Below are 12,500 nucleotides of genomic sequence, written 5' to 3' on the forward strand. Positions count from 1 at the left end.
TATTTAAATAATATAAAATATACAAAAAATATATAATATTTATTAAAATATATGTTATGTAGCCAACCTGTACAACCATATGAACATGAGTTTCCAACATGTATATGTATGTATATCTGTGTGTGTGTGTGTGTGTGTGTGTGTATTCACGTATATATGTATATGTATATGCATATGCATATGTATGCATAAATGTGTATATATGTACATAAAATGTACATAAATATGTATATGTATGCATAAATGTGTATATATGTACATAAATATGTATATGTATATGTATGTATGTATATGTATGTATGCATATATATATGTATATCTATATATATGTATGTATATGTATATGTATGTATATGTATGTGTATCTACATATGTACATGTATGTATGTATGTATGTATGTATGTATGTACATGTATATATTTATGTATGTATGTATGTATGTATGCTTATATGTATGTATGTATGTATATATATATATATATATATATATATATATATATATATATATATATATGTATGTATGTATGTATGTATGTATGTATGTATGTATGTATGTATGTATGTATGTTTATATGTATGTATGTATGTATGTATATATAGGTATATATATGTATGTATGTATATGTATATGTATATGTCTACGTATATGTATATATATGAATGAGAGAGAGAGAGAGAGAGAGAGAGAGAGAGAGAATTAAAAAGTGTTTTCTTCTTTATAAAAAATTACAACTCTGGCCTAGGGACCTTATATCCTCCCCAACTTGAAGAATTCGAGTTGTCCTCACCTCGACATGAGATCTGGGTAATCTCTAATCAAGTCAACTTCCTTTTTCCACGTAGCATCTTCCTCAGGGTAACCGAGCCATTTGACTGGGTATTCATTCATTGTTCTATTTCAAAGCACCCTTGCCCGAGTTTGAAGGACGACCTCAGGCTGGAAGTTTAAGGTCCCATCCTTGGATACCAAAAGTTGGGTATCATCAAAGATGTGGGTGGGATGTGGTACATACGTCTTGAGAAGGTTTACATGAAATACATTGTGGACCTTCAAGTGTGGGGGTATATCTAGTTCGTAAGCTTGATCTGACCTTCTTGGTGATTGCATATGGCCCACTATAGCATGGTGTTAGCTTCTTGAATTTCCCAAAAGTCAAGGAACTTTTCTTTGGTTTGATTCGAAGGAAAACCATATCTCCTTGTTCAAATGTCCTTTGGATGTGCTTGAGGTCGGCATAGTTCTTTTGACGATCCTGATCTACCTTGATGTCTTGCCTTATAAGGTCTACCTGTTGTTGCATCTCCTCTAACATTTCTTTTGATGCTTGGACTCTAATCATAGGATTAGTCCACCTAAGAGGCATGAGGCACTCTTGCCCATACATAGCCTTGAAGGGTGTTATATCAATACTTCTATGATAGGAAGAATTTGACCCTTTCTGTTTGGCCATCTGTCTGAGGGTAATAAGCTATGCTAAGGGATAACTTTGTCCCCAAAGCTTCAAAAAGAGTATTCCAAAACTTGCTTGTGAATTTTGAGTCCCTATCCAAAACCATGCACCTTGGTAGCCCATGGTAAACAAATATGCCCTTCATGAATACCATGGCTACTTCTTTCGCACTATACTCCATTTGTATGGGTAACAAGTGGGCCATCTTTGTGAGCATGTCAACTACGTCAAAGATAGTATCGTACCCTTGACTTTTTGGTAAACCTGTGACAAAATCCATTGAGATACATTCCAAATTCATTTGTGGGATGTCAAGAGGGCGCAGCTTCCCAGGATAATGAACTCACTCAGCGTTGACCTTTTGAGACCAAGCATCTTGTCACATAGGTTAAGATATCATGCTTCATCCCGTGCCAAAAGAATCCTTGATGGGGCGGACAGAGTTGTAGGTTTTTATGTAATCTGGATATGCTGCTATGGGTATATCATGGGCTTCTGACATAATTTTTGTTTTTAAGGATCTATCATTTGGGATGCATAGGCGATCCTTGAAATAGGCAACCCCATCAATAAGGTGGTAATCTCTTACAGCTTTCTCTTGCTCAGGAGTCTTATCTTCTAGAGATAAGATTTGGAGCACCTTCTAGAGTTGAGGGTCCATTCCCATTGCCTCTTTCACCTCCTCAATGAGAGAAGTGCGTAACATTGAAATTGCTGCAAGGTTACACTTTCTACTCAAGGCATCAGCTACTACATTTTGTTTACCTGCATGGTACTCGATTTTGAAATTATACTCTTGTATAAGCTCCATCCACCTTCTTTGTCACATATTAAGATCTCTAGCTTGGTGTATATCCACTTGAGGCTCTCTCTTATCATCTGTACGAAGTGTGAATTCATTCCCAAGGAGATAATGACGCCACATTTTGAAGGCATGTACAACTACAAGTAGTTCTAAGTCAGTTCTAAGTTTTTCTCATTATCCCAAAGCTTTCTTGATTCAAAAGCCATGGGTCTTCCTTCTTGCCCCAAGACTCTACTGATAGCTATAATACTTGCGTCGGTGGTCATAATGAAGGTCTTGGAGAAATCCGGCAAACTTAGAACTGGAGCAAAAGTTAAAGCCATTTTTACCTTGGCAAAACTCTATTTTGCCTCCTTTGTCCACACAAAGTTCATGTTCTTCAGTAAGAAAGTCATCGGGCTAGCTATGGCCGCATAGTCTTTTATGAACATGCAATACCATCCTAAAAGTCCAAGAAACCCATGAATCTCTCATGCATTCTTTGGTTGAGGCCACTCAGAGACTGCTTTGATCTTGGAGGGGCCAGTGGTGGAAACCCCATCCTTGGACACTATGAACCCAAGATACTCCACTTTATCAGTGAAGAAGACACACTTGCTTCTTTTTGCATACAAGTGATGTACCCAGAGCAGTTGTAAAACACATCATACATGCTGCTCGTGTTCTTCTTCATTCTTTGAATACACCAAGATGTCATCAAAGAATACGAGTACAAACCTATCCAGTTGGCTTTGGAACACATCTGTAGTTGAATGTAGCTGGAACATTTGTGAGCCCAAAGGGTATGATGGTGAACTCGTAGTGCCCATATCGGGTATTAAACCCTGTTTTTGCAATGTGCTCCTCCTTGATTCTGATTTGGGACTTCAGGTCAATCTTTGTGTATACCTTTAACCCGTGGAGTCTATAAAGCAATTCGTCTATCCTTGGGATAGGATACTTGTTCTTGATTGTTGTTTGATTTAACCCACAATAGTAAACACACAAATGTAGTGTTCCGTCCTTCTTCTTATTGAATAAGATTGGAGCACTCCAAGGAGATACACTAGGGCAGATGAAGCCTTGATCTATGAGTTGAGTAAGTTGCTCCTTCAAATCAATTTCTTCTAGAATAGACATTTTATAAGGCCTCCTTGCTATTGGTTGTGCTCCAGGGACAAGCTCAATTGCATGGTCTACCTCTCTCTTGGGTGGGAGCTCGGTGAGTTCTTCAGGGAATACATCTTTAAATTCCTCAAGCCAGCTAGGTCCTTGTTCTTCTGCTTTTGACTTTGATGGATTAAGCTTTAGAGCAAAAACCATTTCCTTCTTCCTAATGGCTTTGGCAAGTTTAGTGAAGCTTACAAGTTAAAGAGTGGGTTCACCCCTTTCCCCACTTATGGTAACTTGTTTTCCTAGCTTATTTGTAAATGTAAGCAATTGTTCACACTGAAGGATAACATTATGTTTTACTAGCCAATCCATCCCTAAGATGCCATCATACACACCTAAGGGTAGGATCCTAAATTTAGCACAAGTCTCCTCTTTTCCTAGGGCAAACTTTGGTTCTCCTCTACTGAAGTTGTTGACTTAGCTATTTTCCCTGGATATAGCTAATTCCACTGCTAGATGCGGTGCATGAACTTCAGGCAAGCAGAGAGTGTGAATGCATCTAGGGGATATAAAAGAATGGGTGCTACTAGAATCTATCAAAAGGGTGAACTTCTTACCCTCATATTCGGTTGGGGTCTGAAGGACAGAAAATTGCCGATTCTCCCCTTGGTGCTCAATAGCCACATGGATGCGACCCATCGGTACTCCTTCCTCTTCGGCATACATTTGGTTCACCCTCTATCTTGGGACATTTGGAGGGTTCCCTCTGGGTTTTCCCTTCGAGCTTGGGGAATTTTTGCGTTTGGCCTGATGATGCATGGAGGTGGCTTGTTGGCTCCCCCTTGAAAGTTTCCTTGGTTGAAAGCACCTTGGGGGTTATTTTGAGGTCTAGGATTCGGGAGCTAGTTGAATCAAACAGTCCTTGTTGGCCGAAAGGGTTCGAAAATTGCTTGGCTGCGTTGAAGAGTAGAGGGTAGCTTGGCTGCGTTGAAGAGTAGAGGGTAGCTTCTCCACCTATGCCCTGGCTCCATGCAGTTAAGGCAAAGGTTTTCTTTAAATGCCTTATGTTGCAGGAGGGGCGGAAGCTCATTCTTGGAGGATGATTCAACTTGAGGTGCCTTCCTCTTTAATACCTTCCTCCTAGGATTAAGGCTATTACCGACTTGGTTAATAACCTTCTTCCTTGCTTGATTGATCTACGTCTGTAAAAGTTGTGAGACGTAGAGACTGAAGCCTTTCCTTGAGAGGTGAGTTAAGGGACACAAACCGTGCCACCTTGGCTTCTTGGGTCATCCCATTGGGGGCGTATTTTAGAAACTTAAGGAATTCTTGATAGAATGCTTCCAAAGTCTTGCCCTCTTGTTGACAATCAAGAAAATCATTTAGCCTCTCAATCTGGTGGGTTCTATTCTGATAGTTTGCCTTGAGAGCATCTTGAAGATATTCCCAAGTGACTTCAGCTTTATTGGTACCGTTATCAAGGCAATGGTTTCTCCACCATAACTTGGCTGACTCTTCAAGCCTGAAACGCCCCATAATAGCTTAAATTCAATTTCAATGAAAATAATACTTTCGAAATAAAAATAAATCTTTTATGCATCTTTCTATGCATAAAATCAAAATTGATAAGAATAACTCTTTTGGATTAAAAGTAAAATTCTTTATGCATAAAATCAAAATTGATGAAAATAACTCTTTTAAATTAAAAATAAAATTCTTTATGCATCTTTCTATATGCATAAAATCAAAATTGATGAAAATAACTCTTTTGAATTAAAAATAAAATTCTTTATGCATCTTTCTATGCATAAAATCAAAATTGATAAGAATAACTCTTTTGGAATAAAAATAAAATTCTTTATGCATCTATTTATGCATAAAATCAAAATTGATAAGAATAACTCTTTTGGATTAAAAGTAAAATTATATATGCATATATTTATGCATAAAATCAAAATTGATAAGAATAACTCTTTTGGATTAAAAGTAAAATTATATATGCATATATCTATGCATAAAATCAAAATTGATGAAAATAACTCTTTTGGATTAAAAGTAAAATTCTTTATGCATCTTTCTATGCATAAAATCAAAATTGATGAAAATAACTCTTTTGAATTAAAAATAAAATTCTTTATGCATCTTTCTATGCATAAAATCAAAATTGATAAGAATAACTCTTTTGGAATAAAAATAAAATTCTTTATGCATCTATTTATGCATAAAATCAAAATTGATGAAAATAACTCTTTTGAATTAAAAATAAAATTCTTTATGCATCTTTCTATGCATAAATCCAATTTAATAGGAATTACACTTTTAGAATAAAAGAATTTCTCTTATGCATCTAATTTATGCATAAAATTCATTTATGATGAAAATCACACTTTTAATATAAAAAAATCTTTTATGCATATGTTTATGCATACAAATCATGAAAATCGCTCTTTTAATATAAAAAAATCTTTTATGCATACAAATCATTTATGATGAAAATCACTCTTTTAATATAAAAGAATTTCTTTTATGCATCCATTTATGCCTAAAAATCATTTATGATGAAAATCACACTTTTAATATAAAAAAATCTTTTATGCATACAAATTATTTATGATGAAAATCACTCTTTTAATATAAAAGAATTTCTTTTATGCATCCATTTATGCATAAAAATCATTTATGATGAAAATAACACTTTTATAATCAAAATAACAATTTCAATATGCTTCCTTCTATGCATAGAATTTAGTTCTAAAGAAAGTAACACTTTTTTAATAAAATATTTTTAGTATGCATTTTTCTATACCTAGGATGAAAAATAACACTTTAAGAATACATATACGATGGGAATTACTCTTTTTGAATTAAAAAAAGTAAAACTTATTTTACACAATTTTAGAAAATTTTGCCATAACCTCCTTTGTATGGCTGACCATTTTTTAATTTTTAACTCTCTAAAATTAATTAGAATTTCACCAAGAGTATTTAAATCATTCTAATGAAAACATTTTCTACTTATTTAAGAGAAACATTATGAAAAACTTGATTTTATCCAATAATCATTCATCTAGGATAAAGAATGGTTGGATTTACTAAAGAAGAGAGGGGAATGCCTTTTTTCAATGAGGCATAACATCATAATCATTTTAGAGAAGACAAAAATCATAAAAACCATAAAATGAAATAGAAAAGAGAAGAATCTCCAACTTACAAGGAGAAGTTGAGAGCTTTCCTTTGGCTTGATGGTTTGAGGGATCTACTCTTGTTTGAAACAAGAGTGGCCACCAATCTTTAGAAGAGGGAAAGGTCAAAAACTAATGAATTATGAGTAAATTCACAGTTTTTGGCTCTTGGGAGAAGCAGGGTAATAGTGCAAAAAACACTATTAAGCTTCAACAAAGGGGGAGGCTTCTTGTTATAGGAAAAAGTGAGCCTCTAACCAAGCAAACTGATTCTAGAATTTTCCAGATCAGTATGGTCAATTTTTGACCATTTTTAGGTCAGTTTAGCTCACTTTTTGGATCTAGTTGAAACAGGAGAGAGGAGAGATAAAAATATCTCATTATTTGGGAGTTTAAAACTCTCCCACACAAGTGAAATAGGCGCCTCCTTCATGAGGGGAATTCCCCCATACTGAGGTGTCAAAAATGCATCATTTCTTCTAAATATGTCTCTTTTTTAACTATTAACCTTGTCCTTAGTCAACTCTTCATCTTATGTGAGTATTTAATCATTTTGGGGGAATTTTTCTTTTTTTTTTCATTTATCTCCTCCCTACATTTGGATGAATCTTATTGGTCCATAGGAACCTTAATTTAAATTTTCGAAAAAATCTTGACCCCTAGGATAAGGCCTCTTGAACAGATTATACTTGATTTCTAATGCACCTTCTGAAAATCTTTTTGAACTTCTGTTTCAAGGGAACTTACTTAAATACAAAGAGATATTTTTCCATCCAAAAATATCCAAAATCTGAATAATCTCTCTCTAGAACATTCTCTCTCTAGGCCAAAATAGGTAGAAACAAGATCCTTTATATTTCTAAAGAGGGATTTAACTACAGGGGAAGATACTGGACATCCTGAGAGGCTAGGAGGAATCTTACACATATTCTCGAATCTCCACCATTGTCTGTACGTATACATTTAAGTTTCTTTCCTATTTGTGTTTCCACAAAGGGCAACCATTTTGTGAACACTTAAAAGGCATCACTTTTCCTAGCCATGGGAAAAACCCACACCTTACGCGTTGCATTATCTATGAAGGTAATGAAAAATAATGCACCACCCATAGAACGAGTGGGCATGGGACCACATACATCGCTATGAAAAAGCTCTAAAGAGTCAAGTTTCTTGTGGTTTAGTTGCCTCTTAATTGAAAGACGGCACATAACCCAGCACATAACCCAAACGCGAGAGTGTTTCCATTCCTTTTTGACCCATGTGTGCATGCCACAAAGCAACATTTGGCGGTTTGATTACGACCACAACATGATCCTTAATGGAAATTACATGGATGGGATACAAGGTACCACACTTAGGACCTCTCGCTATGATAAGTGAACCACGTTGGATCTTCCAAGACCCATCTCCAAAGATGACCTTGTGTCCACTATCATCAAGTTGATCGGCCGAGATCAAACTTTTTGTCAACTTAGGCACATGGCGCACATTCTTGAGCATAAAGGACGTGACATTTGGAAATTCAAGCTTAATACTCCCCGCACCTTCAATGTCGCAAGCATAACCATTTCCAAGGTGCACGCATCCACACTTTCCACTCTCATAGGGAGAGAACCATTCACACGATGCGGTGTCACATGGAAAGAAGCACCCAAATCCAAGATCCAATCTTGATTCAACACATAGTCCGATGCAACTAAAAGACTAGCGGGAAGCTTTGACATAGAGATAATGTCACCCTCATCACGAGTGACCACATTCACCTCTTCAATCTTGACACTAGAGGACTGTTTCTTGTCATCAATTATGGGTGTCTTGCCCTTAGCATTCTTTTGCTCCTTTTTCCACACACGGCATTGTTTTCTAACATGCCCTTTCTTACCACAATGATAGCACTCCACATTTTTACGTGAACGGGATTTGCTACGAGAATTACCACGTTCTTGAGACTTCCCCCTCGACCTTGCCCTACCACGTTGGACATTGAGGGTGGTGCCACCAATAGCATGTTCCATGCTCTTGCGGTTGGTTTCCTCGGACAACAAACTACCACCACGTTGTCAAACTTTAATGTACCTTCCGGTGCCGAGTTACTTATGGAAATCCCGAATGTGTCCCAAGAGGGAGGTAAAGAATACAAGAGGAATATAGCCCTCACCAAACAATAACTTTTGGGACAATAATTGCGAATAGATTTGGTTGAACTCATTCAAATGACTTGCAATTGAAGCATTCTCGCTACTACAACTCCAAGGAATACCGACGCTGCTGTTACCGATGATTTCATACGGCATCGGTATGTGCGTCGGTATGAGCATCGAAAAACACATACCGACGCTGATACCAACACTTATACCGATGCAAATACCGACGGTAATACAGACGCAAATACCGATGATATTACCAACGCTCTTCTGGGGAGGAAAAGAAAATGTTTGGCCGTGCACATCCTCATTCTTGAGAACATGCGCAAAGAAGTCGAAACAGCAGGGAAGTCAAAACAGCAGGTTGGTGCCTTGCTCTCCTCCCCCTCTCTCCTTCCCTTCACTCTCTCACATGAGCACCCCCCCCCTCTCTCTCTCTCTCTCTCTCTCTTTCTCTTCTCTCTCCTTGCTCTCTCTCTCTCCCTCTTCTTTCTCTCTTCGTTCTCTCTCTCTTTCTCTTATTTGTCTCTTCTTTCTCTCTTCGTTCTCTCTCTCTTTCTCTTATTCGTCTCTTCCTTCTCCTCTCTCTCTCTCTCCCTCTCTCTCTCCACTCTCCACACATTTAGGGTTTAAGATTAGGGTTTTTTAATTAGGTTTAAAATTAGGGTTTTTAAAATTAAACTTAGGATTATGTTAAATTAAAATTTTTATAAATCAGATTTAGGGTTTTCTTTTGAAACATTTAGTTTATTATTTTGAATTGAATAATTTAAGATTATGTTGTCTTAATTTTAAATTTTTAATACAATTAATTAAATTTATATGATCATACATGCACATTCACATACATATACACACATGCACATACACATACACACATTCACATGCACATAAACATATACTCACATACACATATACTCACATATTCACATCCATATACCCATTCACATATACATGCACACATACTCATTCACATGCACACATACATGTGGACATATATGTACCCACATTCACTCACATACACATTCACATATACATGGACACATACACATTCACATATACAAGGACACATACACATACACATGTACACATGCACATACATACATAGATACATACTTACATACATAAAATATATACATAGATACATACCTACATTCATAAAATACATACTTACATAGATACATACATAGATACATACCTACATTCATAAAATACATACTTACATAGATACATAGATACATACCTACATTCATAAAATACATACTTACATAGATACATACATAGATACATACATACATAAATACATATTTACATACATACATACATACGTACATAAATACATACATACATGGATACCTACATCTACATACATACATACATACATACGTATATACATAGATACATACATACATGTATACGTGCATGTCTACATACATACATACATACCTATGGCTCAAAATACATACATACATACGTAAAATATGTAAACTTACATACACACATACATACATACCTAAAATACATTAACACATACACATACATACTTATATGCATGCGTATGTATGTATGTATCATTAGAGAGAGAGCGAGAGTGAGCGAGAGAGAGACAGAAATGGTTTTTGTTATATGGCACCTTAAAACCCTGTGGGGGCCCAAAGTGGGTGGCTTCTTGTTTTTATTTTAAATCATGTGCCTTAAAACCAATGTGGGTGCCTCGGAGGGGTGGTAGGTTTTTTTTTTTAAGTCTTCCCAAAGGAAAGGAAACTCTGCCCATTTTTTTTGACAAGTGAAGAGACCTAGAAATTATAGAAGAGAGGTAAAGAGAGAGATATATGGAGGGAGAGATGTCCAAACGCATATCAGATGGCATCTTTGGATCCTGAAGAAAGCATGGCGTGTCCTTGCACTCAATGCAAGTATCAGATCTTTCGTAAACGACGGATTTGTACTGCACACGTTCAAGAATATGGACCGTTTGCATTAGATCAACTACAAAACCTACACTTCTAGTCACATGGTTTGGCCAGCCGATCCACATGACATTGCGCCGTCCACATCTCGTGGACAGAAGAGGACAGCTAGGGATGCGATGACAAAGATGGAGATAAATGCAGAAAGACAAGCATGACAGATTTCCACGATCAGAAGCCGACAAAGAAGAGCAGACCATGCAAAAACTACCTCCTTTTCCACTCTACAATGGCGCAAAGATCTCTGTTCTGTGTGCGTCGCCCGTGATGCTCAATCTTCAATCCATTTATGGATGGGTGGATGCTAGTGTCTCTGAACTGTTCAAGTAGAGTGCACTTGAAAGTTTCTTTACTGCATCAAAATAGTCAAACTTGTTTTTATAGTTCTAAATACGAAAAGATTACTTATCCTTTGCAGACTTTTGAAAGATCATTTTTTGCCAGATGGGAATGACATGCCTCCGACGCGTGGGAATGACATGCCTCTGACGCGTGGGGACACTAAGAAGCTTTTAAAGTCCATGGGCATGGACTACACAAAGATTCATGCATGTCCAAATGATTGCATCCTTTTTCGCAACAACGAGTATGAGCACCTGCACATATGTTCAAAGTGTGGAGCGAAAAGATTCAGGGAAGACCTTGTGGGCGAAGCAGCCCCAACAAAAGCCCTTCGACACTTTCCTATCATCTCGAGAATCAAGAACATATTCAGATGCAAATCCGTAACCCAATTAATGTCATAGCATGCAAAGAGCAAATCCATAGACGGTGTGATGCGAGTGCCTGCCGATTCCGATGCTTGGAAACACATAGACAACAAGTGGCCTTTGTTTGCTGGAGAGCCTTGGAATCTGCGTCTAGGCCTAGCTATGGATGGTGTAAATCCATTTGGTCTACGCAGCTCATCATGGAGCACATGGCTTGTCTGTTTGGTTAACTATAACATCCCGCCATGGCTGGCCACAAAAAAGGGTCATTTGTTGTTAGCCCTTATCGTGCCAGTACAAGGTCAAAAATATGGATGTATACCTGGCATCGCTTGTGGAAGAGCTACGCACTTTATGGGGGATGATATTACTGTGCGAGACATGTCACAACCTTTGACAAGATGGGAGGTAGGAGTGCAAGGCATACTTATGTGGAGATGCATGACTGGCTCGGATATGGTGAATGTTCAGTAACATCAGTCAACCCTTTACGTTTCATCCAACCTGGTCGGTCTATGTGTACACAATAACTCATTTTTTAATGTCATAAATTGGTTCATTATTCGTGCAGGCTTGTCCATTTCGGGTTACAATGCTTGTCCCCCCCTTATGTGGACCTCGACTCGATGTTGCACGCTACTCAAAGCCTCTTTGGAAAACCGTGTACCTAGTACATCACAGATATCTGCCTGAAGGACATGCCTTGCGTGAAGGGCTAATTGGCCGCCGACAAGCACAACGACAATGGAAAGCAAGTGATTGGAAGCAAATGTGGGATGAGGAGACGGGGACACCACTCGCAGGCATGAAAAGGCTCTCAATCTTCCACGATCTCCCTTATTGGGGTGAGTTATTGATCAATCACTTGTTGGACCCAATGCATATTTTCAAGAATGTGGAAGAGATGCTCTGGAAGACATTGATCGGAAAGAAGGAGAGCAAAGGACAAAGGGATGACTTGCAAGAGCAAGGTCGTATGCAAGAGTTGTGGGCAGCCGAACGGAATAGTGTCGCTACCAAGGGCTCCATGGGTGCTGCGCAAGTTGGAAGAACAACAAGTAAAGAAGGTGATTTCAGAGTCTCACACCTACTGGGTGTGCATGAGGTGTCTAAAGACTGCCTTCACACGGAATGACGATCTTGGA

Source organism: Cibotium barometz, chromosome 30, assembly GCF_041138505.1.
Source record: "Cibotium barometz isolate CiBa-2024 chromosome 30, ASM4113850v1, whole genome shotgun sequence".
Lineage (NCBI taxonomy): Eukaryota > Viridiplantae > Streptophyta > Polypodiopsida > Cyatheales > Cibotiaceae > Cibotium > Cibotium barometz.